Source organism: Vanessa atalanta, chromosome 3 (genome assembly GCF_905147765.1).
Source record: "Vanessa atalanta chromosome 3, ilVanAtal1.2, whole genome shotgun sequence".
NCBI classification, from domain to species: Eukaryota; Metazoa; Arthropoda; class Insecta; order Lepidoptera; family Nymphalidae; genus Vanessa; species Vanessa atalanta.
In genome coordinates this window covers 687,622-710,279 of record NC_061873.1, presented here as the reverse complement: position 1 = coordinate 710,279, position 22,658 = coordinate 687,622, and the positions used below count along the sequence as shown (strand labels likewise).

The window sequence follows — 22,658 nt, the reverse complement described above, 5'->3', positions numbered from 1 at the left end:
AAAAAATATTTATCAATGTGTGTCACGTGGTGCAATTAAATAAAAATATAATATTTTTTTACTCGTTTATGAGAATAGTTCTACATTAAAATCGCTAGACCTAGGAATTTGTATTCGATTACTTTGACATAAACTTTATATAGAAAAAAATGTAACGACAACAAACGTTTTTATAAAGTAAAAATAGTACGTTTAATAGCTTTGCGTGAACGTAGAAACAAATAAACAAACAAAACATCATACATCTTTTCATGTTAGCGTGTTCTCGAATGGCTCGCAATATACGTATTTAATAGTTAAAGTTCGGTTTCGTAATTACACTCTTTCCGTAAATAATAAGTTTTCAGCGAAAATGGTGAATGTGGCGATTCTGCGAGAATGAATTTATTACCGTATACGCGGGTTGGGTCGTAATAAGGAAAAAGTAACAATGGGCGGCAGAAATACGAGCGGTGAAACAATGAGTGCGCGCACCGCCGTCGCTGAGCCTGCTCGGGATGGGCGATGCGCTCTGCGTTATTGTGAATGATATTCGTGGTAACTTTGTATAACACGCGAGCGCTCCCCGTGACTCGGCTCTCATTTGAGCTCATGTTGGAGATGGACATCGAAAACTTTTTAACGCTTTATTTTTACTAATTATTAATATTATTATCTTAACTTTAAATGAGCTTTTATTTCTATAAATACATCATTAATAAATTATTTATTTTGATACGTATAGTATTTGATTATGAAGTTTTTATAGATTCTTATTTTTTATTTTTTATTACTGATTTAATACTCTAAGTATCTTGCGTAACAATTTTGTACTTTTTCTTTACTTAAGATGTATTTTGTATTGATAGAGTTTGTATGTACGAGATAATTAAGTAAAGAAATAATGATTATTTTTCTAATATTATGTTCTTTATTTTAAGGGCTTTATCTATCTATCTTTATCTACAAATATGTTATTTCATACGTTCCACATAAAATAACTTTTTTTTTCACTAGGTATTTTGCCCGAATTTTCAAGTACATTTGTACAGTATTTAAAATATGCAAAACGATCCATTTATAACGAAGTCGTTTCTACAATAATGATGACTTGCTTGGAGTTTTCATTGCGTAATTACAAATCATAGAACGAGTAGTTTTATTTAACCCGTTAAACAAAGTCCGCAATGAATCGACGTACGCGGTACGCTTAGTTTACATCGTACACACATTTGTGCTAATTAACAAATTAGCGTCATTATGGGAAAACGCTGAATGTCTGGAAAAGGATTTGCGGTCTCTGTACGCTGTAGCAGCCGCTGGCAACCGCTGAGCGTTCCAGCCGATAAGGCTTTCCAGCCGATTACATGCGTAACACGCCTCATTATTACTGATGTAAGACGGAATTATTCACTTTCATATTTAATAAGATCCTTTGTCATGCGAGGTAATAATTTATCAAAACTTGATATTGGCTTAAGAATTAAATGTAAAAAAGGTCCCTATAAAACAGTACTTTTTGGCAGTGGAATTAAAGAAATGGTAAGGAGTTTATTTGGTGGTAGGGCTTTGTGTAAGCCCGCTAGGTAGGTAACACCCACTCATCAGATATTCTACCGCCAAACAGCAGCACTCAGTACAATTTGTGTTTATAATTCATCTCGTGCTCGGCGGTGAAGGAAAACATCGCGAGGAAACCAACATGTGTCTAATTTCAACGAAATTCTGCCACATGTGTATTCCGCCAACCCGCATTGGAGCAGCGTGGTGGAATATGCTCCAAACCTTCTCCTCAAAGGGAGAGGAGGCCTTTAGCCCAGCTAATGCAGTACAATTGTGTTTTGGTTTGAAACTACAGGCACAAGGGATATGATGTCTTAGTTCCCAAGGTTGGTGGTGCATTGACGACGTAAGGAATGGTTAATACTTCTTATGGTGTTGGTGCCCGCTTACCATCAGGTGGCTCCTCTTGCTTGTCTGCTGAGTGATAGTGTGTTTTCAAGCTTTGTGTATATATATTAAAGCCCCATATGTTATATCTGTGAAGAATAATATACGTATATAAGTTTTATGTTAGCACGAATTAAATGGAAAATATATCCGTCAGTTTACAAGATGAATTAAAATTAAAGCTGCTTCCGGTTCATAATATGAATTCTACTTACCTACAATTATCGTGAAATTCAAAAGTTAATCTTTTATTGTGGTAATCAGTATTGTGAGGCAAATTATAGTCGTTTATTATGGATTTAACCATAAAATATTATATAACTTTAACATTTTTACCGAATTAAGTTAAAATTGAACTCAATAATTGTGAATATTATTTGGTGTGTGCACTAGTGTTATTATATATAACTTTTGTATATATTACATAAAAAGAATGATAAATGCCTATTATATAAGGACAAAATCGAACTCACCGCAAAATACGATATGACATGTTATGATCTGATCCTAGATCTGAGCGAAGATAAAAAGTTAAAAAAGTTATATGCGACACTGATTATAATAATTAAAACAATTGAATGATATTCTCTTCCAAACCGATTTTCATCATTTTAAGAGTGAAATACAAATTGAAGTTAAAGAATAGTACTGTTTGACAAAGTTATATATATGATGTTTTTATTTCTTGTTGTAACATAATATTTTAAAACAATGACCGCAAGTTTATTAGAATATTTTCAGTGATAATGGTTGCTTCAGAATACGGACAATGTTAGTTTTGCTCATCCATTCATCCTACTTTAGTGCGGAACTGTCGAATACGTCGCAAAATTGAGTTCTAGCAACGTTTATGACGCACGTGAGAGAGCTGCTTATGTTTTTATAGCTTTTAAAGGTGTTGAGCTTCCACCATCTTAAATTTGATACATCAGACTACGTTTTCATTATCACACGTCATTTTAACAAATGCAATGTTTTATTAAGTGTCTATGAATATAGTTTATTTATAAAAAAAAGGGCTGGATTAAGCATATCAGGGCTCCCAAGTCTCAGGGGCTTTATACCATTATCTTACTTTACAATTTATATAATAAAATTCAATTTGTGTTCATAATTATTTTTACTATATTAAATCGCCTTATTTAAATAGGAGAAATATTTGGCTTCATTAAAAATTTTGGCGTGTCTAGGGACTCCTAGATCGTGTGGAGCTTCTAGATAGTTTACCTTCCTAATGGATATAATCCCGCCACAACCAGAATGTAGAATTATATTAGTATTAAAATGTAGTTAACTAAAATAAAAAATAATAATAAAGGAACCCTAAAATATTTAATCTAGGAAATATAACACATTTAATAGTGTTCTAGACTTGGGAGGCCTTTAGTGAAGGCATTAGTGTATAAATATTGTCGTCAGTGGATAGTAGGATTCATCATCATACCTGTTTGCAAATGCTCGCTGGATTGTTAATCGCCGAAGGCAAATTTGATGCTGGATCTAATCATATTAATTTTGTCAAAGAGCAACGTGTTAAAGTAGCCAAAATTTAAGGATAATAAAATAGCTGTGACGTGTCATCTGCTTTATGTTTGTTAATTTTAAAAAAATTGTCACAAAAGTGAATAAGTAATCCAGAGAGGATTCTTTCTCTTGTTGCATTGCCAGATCCTTTGGAGATTTATAATTATTGATAATAATTATTTCAATTATTTATATAAAAATATCAATTATCAACAATACACAGAATATATACATACATACTCGTATATCATTGTCAATATATTTTGACGTGATTGATATCGTCATGAGACGAATCCTCTGTCAAATAAGAAATAAGCCTTTATCCTCAAACTCCTGATACCGGAGACTGTTGTTTATCTCGAGAAAAATAAACATAAATAATAACATTGTATATTTCAGTGTTATTCATGATAATTCTCCACTGTGCAAAACAGTAATACCCCTCAGAAGTTCGTCGAGCACCAGTTTCCAAGAATATGTTATTGATATCTTCTCTCGATATTTTGACATTATCTACGAATGTCTTGTTCACGAGATTTCGTAGATAATGTCGAAATATCGAGCTCCACCAAATAATAATAAAAATCATGGTAAATATCCTGTTTTAAATACTGTTAGTAATAAAAATAACCATGTTAATTTAAAATCTTATATATGTTATTGAATTCTTACGTGCAGAATAACCTCAAACGAACAAATTAAACCATTTTATACATTTTGTCGCGGCATTTTGTAAACGGTGTACGAAACGTCATTTGGGTTTCATAGACAATTACAAAATGACGAGGAATGTTACAGTTTGCCTTCGGCATTTCATAAACCGGCGAACATTTGCAAACAGACGACGTCGTTTGTATTATGACGAATCATACAATCTGCCATACATAAATGTATATCCGGTAACGTTGTTCATTTACAATCGGCCCGTGCAGCTTATCAAACAGCATTTTACTATCTGATAATTATCAGGCCGATTGGGAATACGTTTTGTTCGACAAATAAATGTATGTGATGATTCAGGTGGGTTAAGTAAAGCAAATTTAAAAGAAAATTACATTTTGTTATTAATGGGAAATATAATTGGCCTTACGGGTAAGACCGACTCGCATGCCGTGACGACATGACGCTCTCATATCCACTGTCCTCTTGTTTGTGCGCGTGTGTAGCATGTATGCTATATAGTAATAATAAAAATGTTTTATTTTTTTATGTTTTTTGAATAATACTATTTAAGAGTGAACTTTCATTAATCATCAATTTCAAATTATTTCTCATCTCCCAGACAGTGATGGTTAAATTATTTTAATATCCTCAGAGATCTTGTTGTTATTTGACATAATAACGAATTTCACAGATTCCTTTTTTATTCACACATGAGATTTTTAGGAAATGCTTCCACAAGTCCTCGCTGAGCACAGATTTACACATCGTGTCGCTGCAACGCAAACAATCTTGAACACGTACTTAGTAATACTATATATTATGTGCCTAAGAAACTTTGTCTCAGCCTCTCATCATGTGAAACGTCACGTCGTCACTTTCGAGTTCGGTTATAATAAATTCAATGGCACATTGTTCATTACTTCCTCGCTTGTTTTCGTTATGCTTACGTTATAATTTGATTTGTTTCGAACCAATATTTTACTTATAAATAATAACTTAAGCAATATTTAAATACTTGCGAATAAACTTGGATAATATTTATAAAGTAAGTACGTGTTTTCTTTAAACACGTACCTAACTTTACGAATAAAACTTTATATTCACGAACTTTTGTTTATCATAACCGTTAAAATATCTCTATATAGGAAATACTTCTGTATGTGTGTATGTAATTGAAATCCTCTGCCTTTATATCTTCGTGTGTGTTTGTGTGGGCCCCTGGATGGTCTAGATTGTAGCTGATAGTGGGCGCTGCGATCGTTTTTTTTTTATCCGTATGAACTTGTTAGTGAATTTATCCAGCATATTTGTAATCTTAATATTTGTCAAGGTACAGCGGTTTTAGAGGTAGTTTTACTTTTTTTTTTTAACTTTAATTATCGCTATAATAAACAACTTGGGTAGCGTGTATTATACTGAAGTAATAAAGACCGATTTCTGCCATGAGATCGTAATATAGTACCGATGAGAGCGCAAAAATAGGTGCATTTATTATCATCTCACTCTCAAATTGCAACGGTACATAAAATAAATAAATAAAATAAAACATGGTAAATTGTACGATAATCTGACATAGAGATTCATCCACGATGACAAATTTCATGAGCACTCGAACACGAAGTAAACTAAACCATACACGAGGTAACCGGCCGCTAGAGAGCACTACGGCTGAATAAGAAAAAAAAAAATGAAAAACGTAAAAAAAATCAAAGTAAATTGTTTTCGACAAACTCCAATTCTAACGGAACTGATGTATACTATTATATTTGACATTAAAATTTTCATTTACATAAGGTATTATTTTTGCGCCAAATGTAGTCGTGACTTGTAGTTTAAAATTAAATGAAATCTAAATTAAGCCTTTCATAGGTTTCGAAATTTCTAAAAAATCTTTTAAATAAACGAGAAATTTCGCGGGTTACCCACTAGCATAGAATTATTATTACTGCGTATAATCACTGGGACGATATGAAAACGATAAATGAATTATAATGAGATGACTATAAATCTGACGAGAAAAAGGGCACCGATATGATATTATGTGTTGATAACATTTCGATCTATGAGAATATGTTTCCGATACAAATGTTCCGAGTCACAATACTTTATTCTTCATGACGCGGCGCATACAAATGAATAATACACACAGGATTCATGTGAGACTCATGTCATGAAAGAAAAAAATATTCTTGCTCCGATGTTTATAGAAAACTTTCGCACCGTATTTTATTAATTTTTCGCAACTTTCAAATGTAGAACCTCTATCTTTTCGCTAGTGGAATTCTTTTTATATGGCAATAATTTTATATTTTGTTTCGAAATAAAACATTAGTTTCGCTAGCTATGTACATTCTAATATCCGGCGTCTCTGTTGTTTTACTCTTGCCTATTGTACATTTATGGCTTTATGTAGCTGGTTGACTTATCGTAAAACTCGTGTTAATGTTGCTCTTTGCTGTTATATACAATTTAATTGAAATATTTTTAAATAGAAAAGACGAACGTCATGCTTCGATATGTTTATATGGTTCATATGAATTAATGAATCATTTTGTGTGTATGACTGTATTAGCTAATATATCCCATAACCCAAGGTTCTTGAGTACCGCGATGGAAAGATTCAAGTAAGCGCAAACAACAACTTTCAAGTCAATTGAAATGCATAAAACAGAAACGAGAAATTGTTTTTATATACGAATATAATGATGAAATAATAATCATACGAATTTTAAGGTCGCAGGAGTTCTGTCAAACGAATCTGTTTATTTTAAGTAAGCGTCTTCAAAAACGAAGGTTTCGTTTCGAGACATTTATTTTTGAGAGTGTATTGTGTTCCTGTTGTGAGTGTTTATGGACGGGACAATGGGCCACCTGATGGTTAATGGTCACCTCCGCTCATGGGCTATGGCGCTGTAAGAAATATGAACTATTCTTTACGTCTCCAATGCACCACTAACTTTAGGAACTTAGATGTTATGTTCCTTGTGCGTCCCTTCAAAGCGGAACACAACAACACTGCTATTTAGCGGTAGATTACTTGATGAGTGGATGGTACTTACCCAGACGGGCTTGCACAATACCCTACCACCATTATTACTACCCACCCTACCCTACTACCGTATTTGAAATTTTGTATCATAATATTTGCACTATATATTTTATTTCACTTAGGTTTGAATGGAAGGGAACCCTCGAGTTCTAAGTACGTGAAGGAGGTACGTGTAGGTATTTAATGATTAAGCTGCAATTTACCTGTATAATAAAAGATAAATTTAAAAAAAAAATAGCTCATAGTTACGACTTTGTAAACAAATATATTAAGTTCTTTTAAAAAAATATATAATAAATGTATATAAAAATATCTCTACTAATTCATTTTTATTAAAAAGGATAAAAAGAAATATAACCTAAGAAAAGAAGCGTAATTCTACGACATAATAAAATATTAAGCATGTATGTAGTTAAATAATTTTACACACAAAAAAAAAATACATAATATAGCGTTTTGTAAATAGATTTTAGTCTTTTTTAATCGAAATAAAAATCTTTAAGCGAAAAACGAGTCGGTCAACAAGAGGCACAAGTCGAAAGTATAAAAAAAAACAATTTCAAATCTATCAGAAAATGCACTATACATTTAAACTAGGTTGGGTTTAATTAATATGAATTTAATGTCAAATGGTGTAGAGTTTACCTTTAACCGATGATTGCGGGTTCATTGAATGTTCTCGTGCTTGTTTATAATTTATCTCGTGCTCCGCGGTGAAGGAAAATGTCGTAAGAAAACCTGCATGTTTTTAAATTCACTGAAATTATGCCACATGTATATCTACCAAGCACTATTGGAGCAGTTGCTTGGGAAAAGCTCAAAATCTTTTCCACAAAGGCAAAGTCCCAACAGTGAGACTATATTTTAAATTGTCGGAAAAATGGAAATATATCTTAGAATCTACCATATTTTACCCGATTACACAGGGTTAGTAACTCTTTTGTGGGCTAATGTATACGTTTTTACAACCGAGTCTCAGAAAACGTTCAAAAATATTCAATTGTAAAATTTAAAATAATCGTTAAAGAGAGTCTGTTTTAACTAACGAAAAAATGTTTATTGTTATTTTACATGAAATCAATAGTTAAAACAAAATAAAAAAGAAACTCAGGACCGGTGACAGATTTTTGACTGTCAATAAGCAAGTGTAAAACTTCCATATTGAATAAAGATTTTTTAACTTTGACTAGGATCTTGACATCGGCCACATAAGCTAGCTACTAAACCTAATGATACATTCGAATTTACTATCAAAATTTGTGGTACGTAAATAAGTCGTCTAATTTTTGAATTCCCAACAAATTCAAGATTTAGGTAAGCTGTTAGTACAGCCGTGGATCGTAAAACAGTCGTGTGCCTCGGATGCTATCGGCGGCGCTCAGAGAGGCGTAATGTAATAAAGTTTATCTCGAGGTTTATTAGTCCATAACGGGGCTGGCGTTGTATCACTTAATGAGATAAGCCCTGGTGATTAAGGGATGTGCCTGATTTTTTAATTTTAACCCTTCTACATGATTTTCCACTCCAAAAATGAACTGTTTTGCTTGAAAATATACGATACGACGAGTATTGAAATTAATTTAATGCAATATATAACTAAAAGCTTGGGCTTCAAAGCGAAAACACTGCTCTGTAGAGATATTTTGTAGAAATATACCCGCAATCAATCGCAGCAAAGATTTTTTTTATTTAGCTGGTTGTCGTTAAAAAGGGAACCCTAATGGTTAAGTGGTCGACATCGCCAAATTAATATAATTACAATAAGTCTTAGCTTCATCTTAAAACGGTTTTGTTTGCTAGCTCCTACTTAAGCATAGCTTTGATTTTGACGAGGTCTTTATAATTATTTAGATAATTTATCTGTTCCATATGTATTATATAAAACCCGTAGCTTCGCTCGCGTTTTAAAAGTTGTCAAGTTTTAGGTATAAAAACGTAGTCTGTGTCCTTCCTTGCGGTTCTAGACAGATAGACAGAGTTACTTTTGCATTTTTAACATTAGTATAGATGGCACTCAGGATTAATGCAGCTTAATCAATACACACGAATTTTACTTCTTTATAAAAATCTGTGTATTTCTGGTTTAAAATATTACTCAAGGAATATTTGAAAAACATATGTATGCCTTTCGACAATTGTAATTCGGTTAAAACCGGATTTAAATAGAAGTTATGCGTTAATGTGCATAGGAATAAAGTCCTCGTTTTCCAATGGGATTCCACGGTTCCAATCCCATATGTTATCTCATAAAATAATGGCTTTTCAATTCCAAAGAGAATGGTTTCAGGTAATACTAAATTATTATTATATTCGTTCTGTGAGCTCGTCGTGTCCGGTTTGTGTAAGGCATTTATTCGAATGCGAGCGATAGAGAAGCTATAAAAAAAGATTATTATAATTATTTTTTTTTTGTTGGTCATGTTTTATGTTTATAACACCGTATGTTTGCTGAAATTGTAAAATCTAATGTCTACAAAAATCTTCAGTCGTTAACCTGGTGTGATTCTGAAACTCAATCAAAACAATAGAAAGAAACTCCTAAGGCACAGACGACATACATATCAATTGTTATAGTGTCTATTTAAAAGGTTAAACAAAAAATACTTCGATGATTATTGCTTAGTAATTTGTCAATACAAAAAATACATGCCGTGAGAGACATTTTACTTTCCACTGTTAAATTATATAAAATCTTTATAATAAATTGCTATACTATTTAGATTTCACTGAAATAAAAGTGCAGAATCTTTTCGTAATTTAAGAATGACAATAGAGTTGTCACTATACTGAAATTATTATTTTTAAAACCAGGGAACATATGACGTATACATAAATTTTGATATCTGTCCATGTCTATGATTTTTTCAATAAAATATCACAATCTTTACAAAATTGCAAACGAACAGCTCGTTTATGAAACTAAAATTTGGCGTTAGAATCAATGCTATATAATATTATGTTATAGCTTGTAATAGTCAAAGAGCTTAGAACTCAATTTCAATATAAAAGATGGTCGATTGATATTAGAATAATGTGGTACAGAGAGAGCGTTTGACCAGCTCACTACCCACTGAAGATCTTGACCAATGAACGCAAGTTATGGAATTGAACTCGAGCTTTGATCGTTATGGCTCCTTATTGAAACTAGTGTAGGATAGATCGGTAATCGCCTCGCTATTAAGCCACATTTGTGTCATATAAAGAGATATTTTTACTATCTTTGATTTTTTTTTAGTACGCGTGGGACTTTTTCTCGTGACTGGACCTTTGTAGACACTTTGGGTTTTTTTGACAATACATTAAACTAAATATAAATGGCGGCCAAATAAAATGGTTTTTAAATATATATTTTTTTACATATAAATAAAAGAATAATTAAAATAGGGTGTCACCTTTTTAGCGATGAGATAGACTTTGTGAATCTTACCTACCCTAAAGAAGGGTAGATCTAATTGTGTAACTAATAACACAATTAGTACAATAAAGAGTATTTGTATTTAAATAAATACAATGTATATTACATTTTTGTAGGGATTGATATTCCACTCTTAGAGAGTGGAATATCAATCCCTCAAAATTATATAATTAATATATAAACATTGTCTTTCTTTAAATTTAATTTTTATAATAATAATTGTATTGGAAATATTATTGTGAATGTCGCACAATCCTATATATGATTGTTTACATCATAGGAAGAGTTACATAACAGATATCCTGTCGTCCTGTTCCAAATACCATCAAAATCGGTCCAGCGAGTTACAACCACATTTCTGTTACGTAAATAATTTATTTAAATTATATGTTCGTCGCTTCATTCGAAGATACAATTAACTAAGTAGTCCTTTTAACTCACAGGCATTGTCCGCACGTTTAGAGAATCGATTCATAATCGACCTCTTTTTATTTTTATTTTTTATAGCTTATTTTTTCATGTCGTACTGTCACTTGTCACATCATTCTTTTTCCGAGCGAGGCAACGTTCGCACGGGCCTAGGAAATTTATAAAAAATCATCATGACAAAACGAAGAAATGAGGAAAAGATTAGTCGTTATCGGCGCAAGCTCCGAAAACTTCAAGAAAAACAACGCAAACGTAATCGGATCGTCTACTCAACATCAGACTCCGATCAATCCGGTTAGTATTTTTTTTTAAGCCATTATCCATTGATATCAGTAATTAAAATACTAGACGATCACGCCTAGAGGGTGACCGTGTGTCATCACAAAGGCAATTTTGAATCCCTTGAGGTTAACCGTGAGTTAACACGTGGGTTTTTAGTGATTGTCAAAAAATCCTACTAAGTCGAGTATGCATTCTCAATACTATTGGGTTAAGTATATAATGCCGGGAGGTGGATCGTGTATCCTCACGAAGGCAATTTTCTTTTTATATACTTCATATAACCCATGTGATGCTGGGAGGTGGATCGTGTATCCTCACGAAGGCAAATTCTTTTTATATACTTTATATAACCCATGTGATGCTGGGAGGTGGATCGTGTATCCTCACGAAAGCAATTTATTGTTATACAAATAATATCTATCTGCGATATAATGTCAGAGGTGGATCGTGTATCCTCACAAAGGCAATTTCTTTGTATATACTTTATACAACCCATGTGATGCTGGGAGGTGGATTGTGTATCCTCACGAAAGCAATTTATTGTTACATAACTAATACTACCTGCCATATAATGCCAGAGTTAGATCGGGTATCCTCATGATGAGAATTTTTATGCTCACACTCTGGTATAGAATTCGAATTATTTTTATAAATCGATTAAAGTTCTTTGGCTTCCCTCAATAATATTTCTCTTTGTCTGATTTTTTCAGACAACGATTATGGCGAGCTTACACGAGAATCACAACACAACAGTGATAGAGAGAATTACTTAGAGGGAAATGTCGCGGGTAGTGAAGAGTTAACTTCGTTGCCAGTCCCGGAATCGGCTCCGGAGCTGGATCCGGATATTCTTTGCGCCCTGGGCGAGATTGCTGAAGAACCTCTCAAATTCGGGCCAAGCATTCATGAAAAGCTTTCGAAACTTTGGTTGCCTATTTTAAAAAAGGGTCTTAATAAAGATACCAAAGGAAAACTTATGAAAGAATACACGATACCTGAAAACTGTTCGTTACTACAGGCACCAACATTAAATCCGGAAATTTTGGCTGCCATAGCTGAAACTATCCGTAACCGGGATAAAAAGGTAGAAGCGGTTCAGCAACAATTAGGCATAGGTATAGCTGCACTTAACAAAGGCTTAGAATTACTATTAGATGAAGGCAAAGATAGGCTTCAAGCCATAAAATTTCTAAGCGATAGTTGTCGCATATTATGTGATTTACATCACACCGAGACCGAGGCAAGAAAAAAACTTATTGCACCAGGCTTAAACAAGGCCTTTTTAAATATAATGCCAGATATGGATCGCGACGACATGCTTTTTGGAAATAAACTTTACGAAAAAATTAAAGTATCAAAAGCGATTGAAAAGCAGGGATTCCTAATAAAGAAGCCTCCTACAAACTTGAAATCTTTGTCTACGTCCTTACCTGTCAATCATCAAGCATCGACAAGTCGCTCACGTCCCCAGGGAAACTGGAAAGCCCCCCCTCGTTTTTCATCGAACAGGGGGGGGCGAGAAGGACAGAGAGGCCGAGGTGTTTTATTGAGTCGGAAATACCAACCAACGGGCCCTGCACAACAGAAGCCGCCTACGCAGGGCAAGCAGCCACGTGCGATAGCTCAACAATAAAGGTACATGCAGGAAGAATACAACTCTTTTATAGTTGTTGGGTTCACGTTTCTAATAATATAGAAATACTCAAATGGGTCTCAGATGGTTATGCTATTCCATTTTGGAAATATCCTAAGCAAGTTTCAACTCCAAGGAACTTGCTTGCTGGTACTGATCGGGACGATATGTTAGTATCGATTAATAAATTACTTGACCTAGGCGCTATATCTCCATGTAATAGATCTAAAAATGATTTTTGTTCTAGTATATTTTTAGCTCCTAAGCCTAATGGATCAAAGAGATTTATTCTTAACCTTAAATCATTAAATAAATTTATTCATACCACACATTTTAAAATGGAAGACTACAGAACTGCAGCTAAATTAGTTCCAAAAGATGGCTTCATGGCAAATATAGATTTAAAAGAGGCATATCTATTAGTACCTATACAAAAATCACACCGTAGATATCTACGTTTTGAATTTGATGGTATTCCATACGAATTTAATGCCATGCCTTATGGTTTGTCAGTAGCGCCTAGAGTTTTCACAAAGTTAATGAAAGAAGTCATGAACTATTTACGTAACAAGGGTTATAAATCAGTTATATATATTGATGATATATTATGTATAGGAAATACGTCCGTAGAATGCCAAGACAACGTCAACAAAACTCTTGAGTTGCTTCAATGTCTTGGTTTTGTAATCAATTTTGATAAAAGCAATCTTAAGCCCATACAGGTCTGTAAGTTTTTAGGTTTTGTATATGACACGGTAAAAATGACATTAAGTTTACCAGATGAAAAACGTCATAGAATTTTGTTTTTAATTAATAAATTCAATTTATTGCCAAAATGTTCTATCAGAGAATTATCACAGTTTATCGGAGTTCTTACTGCTGCTTGTCCAGCAGTCAAATATGGTTGGTTATATACCAGAACCCTCGAACGTCAGAAATTTTTAGCACTAAAAATAAATGTAAATTTTGAGGCAAAAATTAAACTAACTGACATTATTTTACGTGACTTATATTGGTGGAAACAAAACATATTATCAACTAAAAAATCCTTAAGATGTGATACGAATTTTGAGTTAGAAATATTTACTGACGCTTCTAAAACCGGTTGGGGAGCTTTTTGCAACGGGAAACGAGCAAATGGAAGATGGAAAGTTGAGGAATCATCCTTCCACATTAATCGTTTAGAACTATTAGCCGTTTTTCTAGGATTGAAATGTTTTGCTAGCTCACATTCTAATTGTTCAATATTGGTACGGGTAATACAACAGCCTTATGCTATATAAATCGCATGGGAGGGATTCGGTTTCCTCATTTAAATGACTTGGCTAAAGAAATTTGGCAATGGTGCGAATTGCGTGAGATCTCTTTATTTGCATCATATATTAATACTCACGAAAATATTGAAGCTGACCAAGAATCACGAAAACCTAACGTGGATATAGAATGGGAACTATCTGGCTGGGCATTCCAAAAGATAATTCATATCCTTGGTGAACCGCAAATTGATCTATTTGCATCCCGTATCAATGCAAAATGTCGCCAATATATTTCTTGGAAACCAGACCCCGATGCAATGACAGTCGACGCGTTCACAATCAGCTGGTATCCAAATTTTTTCTATGCATTTCCACCGTTTACTCTTATTCTTAAATGCTTGAGAAAAGTTATAACGGACAAAGCTATGGGTATTCTGGTATTTCCGTATTGGCCTGGACAAGCTTGGTTTCCCCTTCTAAAAAGAATGATCATATCAGATATTATGATTTTCGAACCCAGTAAAGATCTTTTATGTTCAAATTTCAGTTCGTGCCACCGACTCCACCGCAGCCTTTCCCTGGGGGCCGCGACGCTCTCAGGGAAGCATTTAATAGATTAGGAACCCCCGAAATAGCATTAGACTTAATGGTAGCCTCAATTTCAGATAATACAATGAAACAATATTCAGTCACTTATAAATCGTGGTGGTCATTTTGCTCAAAAAATTCGGTTAGTATTTTTGCAGCACCACTGTCAGCAGTAATATCATTTTTAGTTAAAATGTTTAACGAGGGTGCATCATATGGTACCATTAATAATCATCGATCTGCCCTATCATTACTTCTCGGAAATAATGTCGGATCTGACGAGCGTATTAAACGTTTATTAAAAGCAATTTATAGACAAAAGCCATCTCGGCCTAAATACACCACAACATGGGATCCAAAGCTGGTACTCGACACTGTCTCCACTTGGTACCCTAATAATGACCTAGATTTAGCCAAACTAACAAAAAAATTGACAATCTTATTAGCCGTATGTACTTCTCACCGAGTCCAAACGTTATCACTTATCAAAGTGGCCAATATCAATAAGACTCCCTCTGGTATAAAGATCACAATATCTGATATAATAAAGACATCAGCAACTAATTGTGACCAGCCTGTACTATTTTTACCTTTTTTTTTATGGACAACCCAAGCATATGCCCTGCAAAAACATTGGAGGATTACCTTCAAGTAACATCAGAGTTGCGGTCTGAAGACACAGATAGACTGTTATTGAGCTGTAAGAAACACCTCACAAAACAGTATCTTCTCAAACAATAAGTAGGTGGATCAAGCAGACTCTAGCGGAGAGTGGCATTGACGTATCTGTGTTCAGTGCACACAGTACTCGTCACGCCTCCACCTCGGCAGCAGCATCAGCAGGAGTCTGCATTGACACTATTAGAAAGACAGCGGGCTGGACTAGATCATCATTGTCGTTTGCTCGGTTTTATAACCGACCCCTTACGAATGATGGAACATTCGCACGTTCCGTTTGTGGAATTGATAATGGTTAATAATTAATATATTAATATAATACATATGTATAATTTAAAATGATAATTTTGTTAATTCTAATAAATAAAATCCATAAATGTGTGAAGAATAAAAGTTTTTATTTGTTATATGAATATTTTATTGAAATGGCTACATAAAACATTATTCATAATAACCATCTCTGAACAACTACTTAGTTAATTGTATCTTCGAATGAAGCGACGAACATATAATATGTGATCAAATGAACTTCTTGAAGTGAAGTTCGATCATTATTATATGAGTCGCTTCATTCGAAGATACAATGTTCCCACCCACCCGCGGCCAGACTAAAAACTTTTTATTGTAAATCTCTAAACAAGAATGATGTGACAAGTGACAGTACGACATGAAAAAATAAGCTATAAAAAATAAAAATAAAAAGAGGTCGATTATGAATCGATTCTCTAAACGTGCGGACAATGCCTGTGAGTTAAAAGGACTACTTAGTTAATTGTATCTTCGAATGAAGCGACTCATATAATAATGATCGAACTTCACTTCAAGAAGTTCATTTGATCACATATAATAGATATTATGCATACATATTATTACGCTACCAAGACTGGGCTAACGCATCAGCGTCTCGTGATGTAAATACCAGTGCAATCAGAAAGGAATATAACTCTGCCTCTAGGTCCTTCAAAAACGTGATTGCTAAGGCGAAGACGGAGTACATTGGCAGAATTGGCGAGAGACTGGTGCGCCTCCCTTCAGGAACACGTGCGTTCTGGTCTCTCGCCAAGGCTGTCTTAGGGAATTTCTGTCAGCCTTCCTTACCATCTCTGCACAAGGACGGTGAGTCATTGGCCCATACAGCGAAGGAGAAGGCTGATCTTTTAGGCTCTGTCTTTGCAGCGAACTCGACTATGGATGACCGAGGAAAGTCACCACCAACAATCCCGCGGTGTGATACCACGATGCCGGAGGTTAAATTCCGGCAAAGTGCAGTTCGTAAAGTACTTCTTTCCTTGGATATTCATAAGTCGAGTGGACCCGATGGCATCCCTCCAATCGTGCTACGGACTTGTGCTCCCGAGTTGGCGCCGGTCTTAACGCGTCTTTTCCGGCAATCCTATGCATTCGGCGTCGTCCCGAACTCCTGGAAGACTGCTTTGGTGCATCCGATCCCTAAAAAGGGCAACCGCTCAGACCCGTCCAATTATAGGCCTATAGCCATCACCTCCTTGTTCTCCAAGGTAATGGAGTCCATTATAAACTGCCAGCTCCTGCGGTACCTAGAGGAGTACCAGCTGATTAGCGACCGCCAGTACGGTTTCCGTCGGGGTCGCTCAGCCGGTGATCTTCTAGTTTACCTTACTCATAGATGGGCGGAAGCAGTTGAGAGCAAAGGGGAGGCATTAGCAGCCAGTCTGGACATAGCGAAGGCCTTCGATCGCGTGTGGCACAAAGCGCTTCTTTCGAAGCTTCCTTCCTATGGGCTTCCCGGGAAATTATGCAATTGGATTACCAGTTTTTTGGCAGATCGGAGCATCAAGGTCGTTGTCGACGGTGCATGCTCTGACTTAAAATTCGTCAATGCTGGTGTTCCACAAGGCTGCGTTCTATCACCCACTCTGTTTCTTCTGCATATCAATGACTTGTTGCAAATCAGTAACATTCATTGCTATGCAGACGACAGCACCGTAGACACCTCATACACCGGCCGTGCTAATATTTCTCGGGAAAACGTCGAAGAAAACCGGAACAAACTTGTATCTGAAATCGAGTCTTCGTTAAACAACGTCTCGAACTGGGGTCGGCTAAACCTAGTTCACTTCAACCCCAAAAAGACGCAAGTTTGCGCGTTAACTGCTAAAAAAACACCATTTGTCGTATCTCCACGATTCGAGAACATTCCGTTAGCCGCTACAGCTAGTATCGGAATACTTGGCGTTGATGTTTCGAGTCTCGTTCAGTTCCGCGGTCAATTGGAAGGCAAAGCCAAATTGGCATCAAAAAAGCTTGGTGTGCTCAGCAAGGCAAGACAGTATTTCACGTCGGCCCATCGTCTAAGACTATACAAGGCGCAAATTCGGCCTCACATGGAATACTGCTCTCACCTCTGGGCGGGTGCTCCCCAGTACCAGCTCCTTCCATTTGACCGTATCCAACGTAGAGTGGCTCGAATTATCGACGATCAAGCCCTTTCCGATCTGCTTGATCCTTTGGCTTTGCGTAGAGATGTTGGATCGCTCTGCATCTTCTACAGACTTTATCACGGGGAATGTTCCGAGGAATTGTTCGAATTAATCCCGGCTGCTGAATTTCACCTTCGGACATCTCGTCAAAATTCCAAATATCACCCGCACCACCTAGATGTCCGAAAATCCACAACAGCGCGATTTTTAAGACATTTTCTGCCTCGCACAACCACTCTGTGGAACCAGCTTTCGCCGGCGGTTTTTCCGAACCGATACGACTTGGGAACCTTCAAGAAAAGAGCGTACTCTTTCCTGAAAGGCCGGCAACGCACCTGCAAGCCCCCCGGTGTTGCAGATGTCCATGGGCGGTGGTAGTCACTTTCCATCAGGTGAGCCTCCTGCTCGTTTGCCACCTTATGACATAAAAAAAAAAAAAATTACTGCTTCGTTTTCGTAAGTATTCCTTTAACTAGGTTATAGCGGTCTGCGTAGTAGCGTCTGGTACCATCACATATTCTATCGTTTAACATTATTAACATTAACATATTGAGTATCTTAATGCTCCGGTTCGAAGGATGAGCCATGTAAGAAATGTATTTTTATAACAGCAATGATCCATGGACGGTGGTGACTTATCTGCGGGTGGGTCTATTTGTCAGTTCGCCTACTATTTATAAATTAAAAAAATATATAAAAAGAGCTTGCATCGGCCGGGAATCGAACCCGGGCCGCCCGCGTGGCAGGCGAGCATTCTACCACTGAACCACCGATGCTTACGTTTGAAACGTACAAATTTACATTCCCTTGTAATTGAATAGAACATTTTAACCTAATTTAAGAACAAAAACATTGTAATAACTGTGAACGTGCCCAGTAAGTATATTTACGATATATAATCGATACGTTATCTTGGTATTATAGTGTTTTTTATCGTAAGAGAAAGATTGGTGAACAGATTGTTGCACGAGGACAATCTTAACCCAATTTATAAAAAAAAATATATCTTTTAGACAAAAAAATAAAAAAAATTTACTGATAAATTTGGATTTTTTTTATATGAATACAGCACATACAAATTAAATACACATTTTGTGATTTAATTACAATTAGCGTTACGGGACGCGGCAATCAGGTCGCCGACGAATAAAATGTTGATAAAATTCAACCCAAATTTACGCATTGAGTGATTAGAAGTATTAGGAGTATTATAATCGCATGCGTTCCATTTGTGACTGTTTTGCCATGCGGCTTAAAAAGTTTTATTGTCAGGAAATACCCTGTAATTGTCAAAAGAGCTTGTTATAACATCTAACAGTACTTAATGATATTTTTCAATTTTATTTTTGATATGATTCTTATCTACTCGCTAATAATACTATTTCGCAGTCAGTTATGTTTAGGCTAAATAACAGAAGACTGAAAACAGAAGACAGTGTAGGTGAACCGTATTTGTGTTAATAAAAGCGTCAATAGTGTAGTGGTTTACTGGCCGCCTAACGATGTAAAATGTCGCAGGATCGATCCTATTCCCTTGGGCTATTGTCGTCCCCACTCCTAACATGTGAAGTGATAAGCTTTAAAGGAGGAAGAAAAGTATGCTCGGCGGTAAAGTAAAACATTGTGAGGAAGACTGCGTATGACGGGTGATATTGACATTTGGAGTAGGCCTCTTCCCTAAAAGTCCAATGCTCTACCGACTGAGCTAACCGGGCAAAAATTCTAAAGAGAATCCTAAAGATCCGAGATGGCCCAGTGGTTAGAACGCGTGCATCTTTACCGATGATTTCGGGTTCAAACCCAGGCAGGCACCACTGAATTTTCACGTGCTTAATTTGTGTTTATAATTCATCTCGTGCTCGGCGGTGAAGGAAAACATCGTGAGGAAATCTGCATGTGTCTAATTTCAACGAAATTCTGCTACATGTGTATTCCGCCAACCTGCATTGGAACAGCGTGGTGGAATATGTTCCAAGCCTTCTCCTCAAAGGGAGAGGAGGCCTTTAGCCCAGCATTGGGAAAATGCTAATGCTAAAAATGCTCTTCCCTAAATACAGACTTCCAGCATAGAATAAAAATCCGTCTGGGTAGGTACTAAACACTCATATAATTATATTATTGTAATTTGACGGAATACTTGAATCCTATTTAATGTGTTATAATTATAAAATAATATGTTATTTTTATCTTGGTATATTAAAACATTTAAAGTTCACGTCCAAAAGACGTTGATAAATAAGGCAAATCAATACAAGGTTATATTAAAGATAAAAAAGCAAGGACTTATATGTTGACTGTATTTATTGATCTCTAGGCAGACTATTATAAAAAATTTATTGTTACATACATACTTTGTAATTTAAAGAGTAACTACTGAGTTTCTCATGAACCGAGTTAATTTAATACGGTAATAATTCAAAACCGAAGTAAAGAATATTTTGATTTTGATAAGTACGTAAGTCAAAATGTATGAGTTTGTTTCAACCAATAAGGTTGTCCTGAAGAGGCTCAGCGATAAGACCGTCTTATTGTGCATCTTAAATAGGTTTATATAATTTATATAATATGTTGCACATTCGCTGACTGAATATCGGTGCCTTTATCCGTTCTGTTTGGGGCTTAGTGACGGAGGAGTCCTTGTCCGTAAATAAATAGCCGGCTCTCGGTCAAATGGGGCATATTTCAAACTCCACAAGCCTAACTCCGTTCGGTATTTCTTAACGTCTTTAGACGTACAAATGTACAATTTAAGCCATATCTACATTCTACAAACTCTCAGGCAGAACAGTCTGGCTAAAAATTTAAATATTTAAAATTACTGACCTTTATTGTTATTTAGGAAAAAGCGTTTTGTCCTCTAGGCGACCTTTCCTTCTCTTTCTCACTGCCTCTTTCTTTTTGTTTGGGTATTCTTTGTTAATATTTTTAATCACGCCGATTTTTTCTTGCCATGGAAATATTCTATAGCATTTTTGATATGTAGCAAAAGCGACTTCGTTCTTACCAAGTGACCCACGACATTACTCTAAAATAAATATTATTATATTTTTTATATATTTGAGACTAAATTAATGATATTAATTACATTAAAACATATTTTTTTGATAGTTAAGACCACGTTAGAAAGTAAAAAATATATTATTTTCCTGACCAATTTTCTAAATCAAATAAGAACCAACAGATTTGAAAATATGTAAAAAAAAAAAAAAATCTTTAATCAAGAAGGTATTAAAAAAGTAATTACCGAGCATTATTTGTAACAGATAACAAAAAAAGCAATTTTAACATTTATTATTCTATTCGAAATTTGAATTCTTAGTCTAACTTTAATCCACGAACGAAATAACGGTTCCCGTTCGTTGCTTGATAAAATATAAATAGTCAGATATATTACAAGGATAGTATGCTCATTTATTCGTATCTGATCTCCGCACACAAACAAACCGCGTCTGCGCGTGCCGGAAATTAAAAATATATCGTCTGAGGAAGCGGGAACTGCACCAGAGCTAAAATGTAAAGGTGTAATTATAGAAAAATATGATGCTTAAAGTACGAATGCAAGTTTCTCATTTAATTTATAAATATCTCTGGTAACAGTGAACGAAGACGTTAGTAGCAGGTTCGCTTTGAATTATCGCTAGAGGGAATACTGGTTTTAGTAACAATGATATATTTAAATAGCTTTTGAAAACAATTTAGCTAATATTTTATTGATATTAGTCTCAATCTGAACTGCCTCGATCGCTTAGAAACAGATGTCAGACAACGACAAGTAGTGGGTTTCGCACCAGATCGATCCCTTTGCGCTTCAAATTCGTCGTTCCATTAGACGATGAGAATGAGGGTATACATAGTAGATTTGTGTTTGCGCACACATAAACATATTATTAACGTCATATTTAACACTAATACCCTATGTCAGTACAGTAAACACATAGGGAGAGATCGATTGACGTTTTATCTCATAAATAATTTCATTCATCTGTTTTGAAAATAGAATCATATCAATTGTAAACAGGTCCATTTATACAGTGTTAACTTTTAACTATACTTACTAGTTAAAGCAGTGAGGATGCTACATGTCGATTCAGAACATTTAGCGTTGAATCACATATGTAATCCGTGTAGATTCAAAGGGTAGACGGTCCAACGTAAAGCAATTTGCAAATTGAATCGGTTGCGTTGACTTCGCAATACAGTCTCAGTCAAATACCTCGTTACCGAAGGTCAAACTCCAACGAAGGTCGAAATTTTTCCAACGAATCTTTGGGTCTTAGCCATTCCTTCCTCATCATATTTTTACATTTTATTTGCGGTCTAAAATATTATGTGACTCTAATTCGAAGGAACGTTTTGCGCAATGTGTTTGGAACGCTTCTGTATAATTGTCATTTAAAAATTTAAAATTTTATTCTTATTTTTCTTTAATGTGCGATTCTATTACAAGATTTTATCTGTTCGTATCTGTCGGTCAATGTTTACAAAAGAATTTTAAATGAATTCAATTTAACGATTTTATCTCCAATTTTCCAAACATCTTTGGTAGCTATTTACTAGTATCAATAAAATACTAGTATAAAAACTTAGTAGTTTTCATACAGAGATTTAATTATTTTTAAATAGGTGTTTTTTTTTAATTCTAACTATTTAATTTTTACATTGAAGACGTAATTCAATAACGTCATATGTACCGGAATGTTAGATTACAATTTGTGATATAAGTAAGTACCTATACATATATCTTTTATACTAC

General features: G+C 35.0%; 1 non-coding gene across 1 annotated transcript; it reads right to left on the bottom strand.

Moving 5' to 3' along the window:
* Positions 1-18,610: 18,610 nt before the first annotated feature.
* On the bottom strand, positions 18,611-18,681 carry Trnag-gcc. Its single transcript has one exon. It is a non-coding gene; the product is annotated as a tRNA-Gly (tRNA).
* Positions 18,682-22,658: the final 3,977 nt, after the last annotated feature.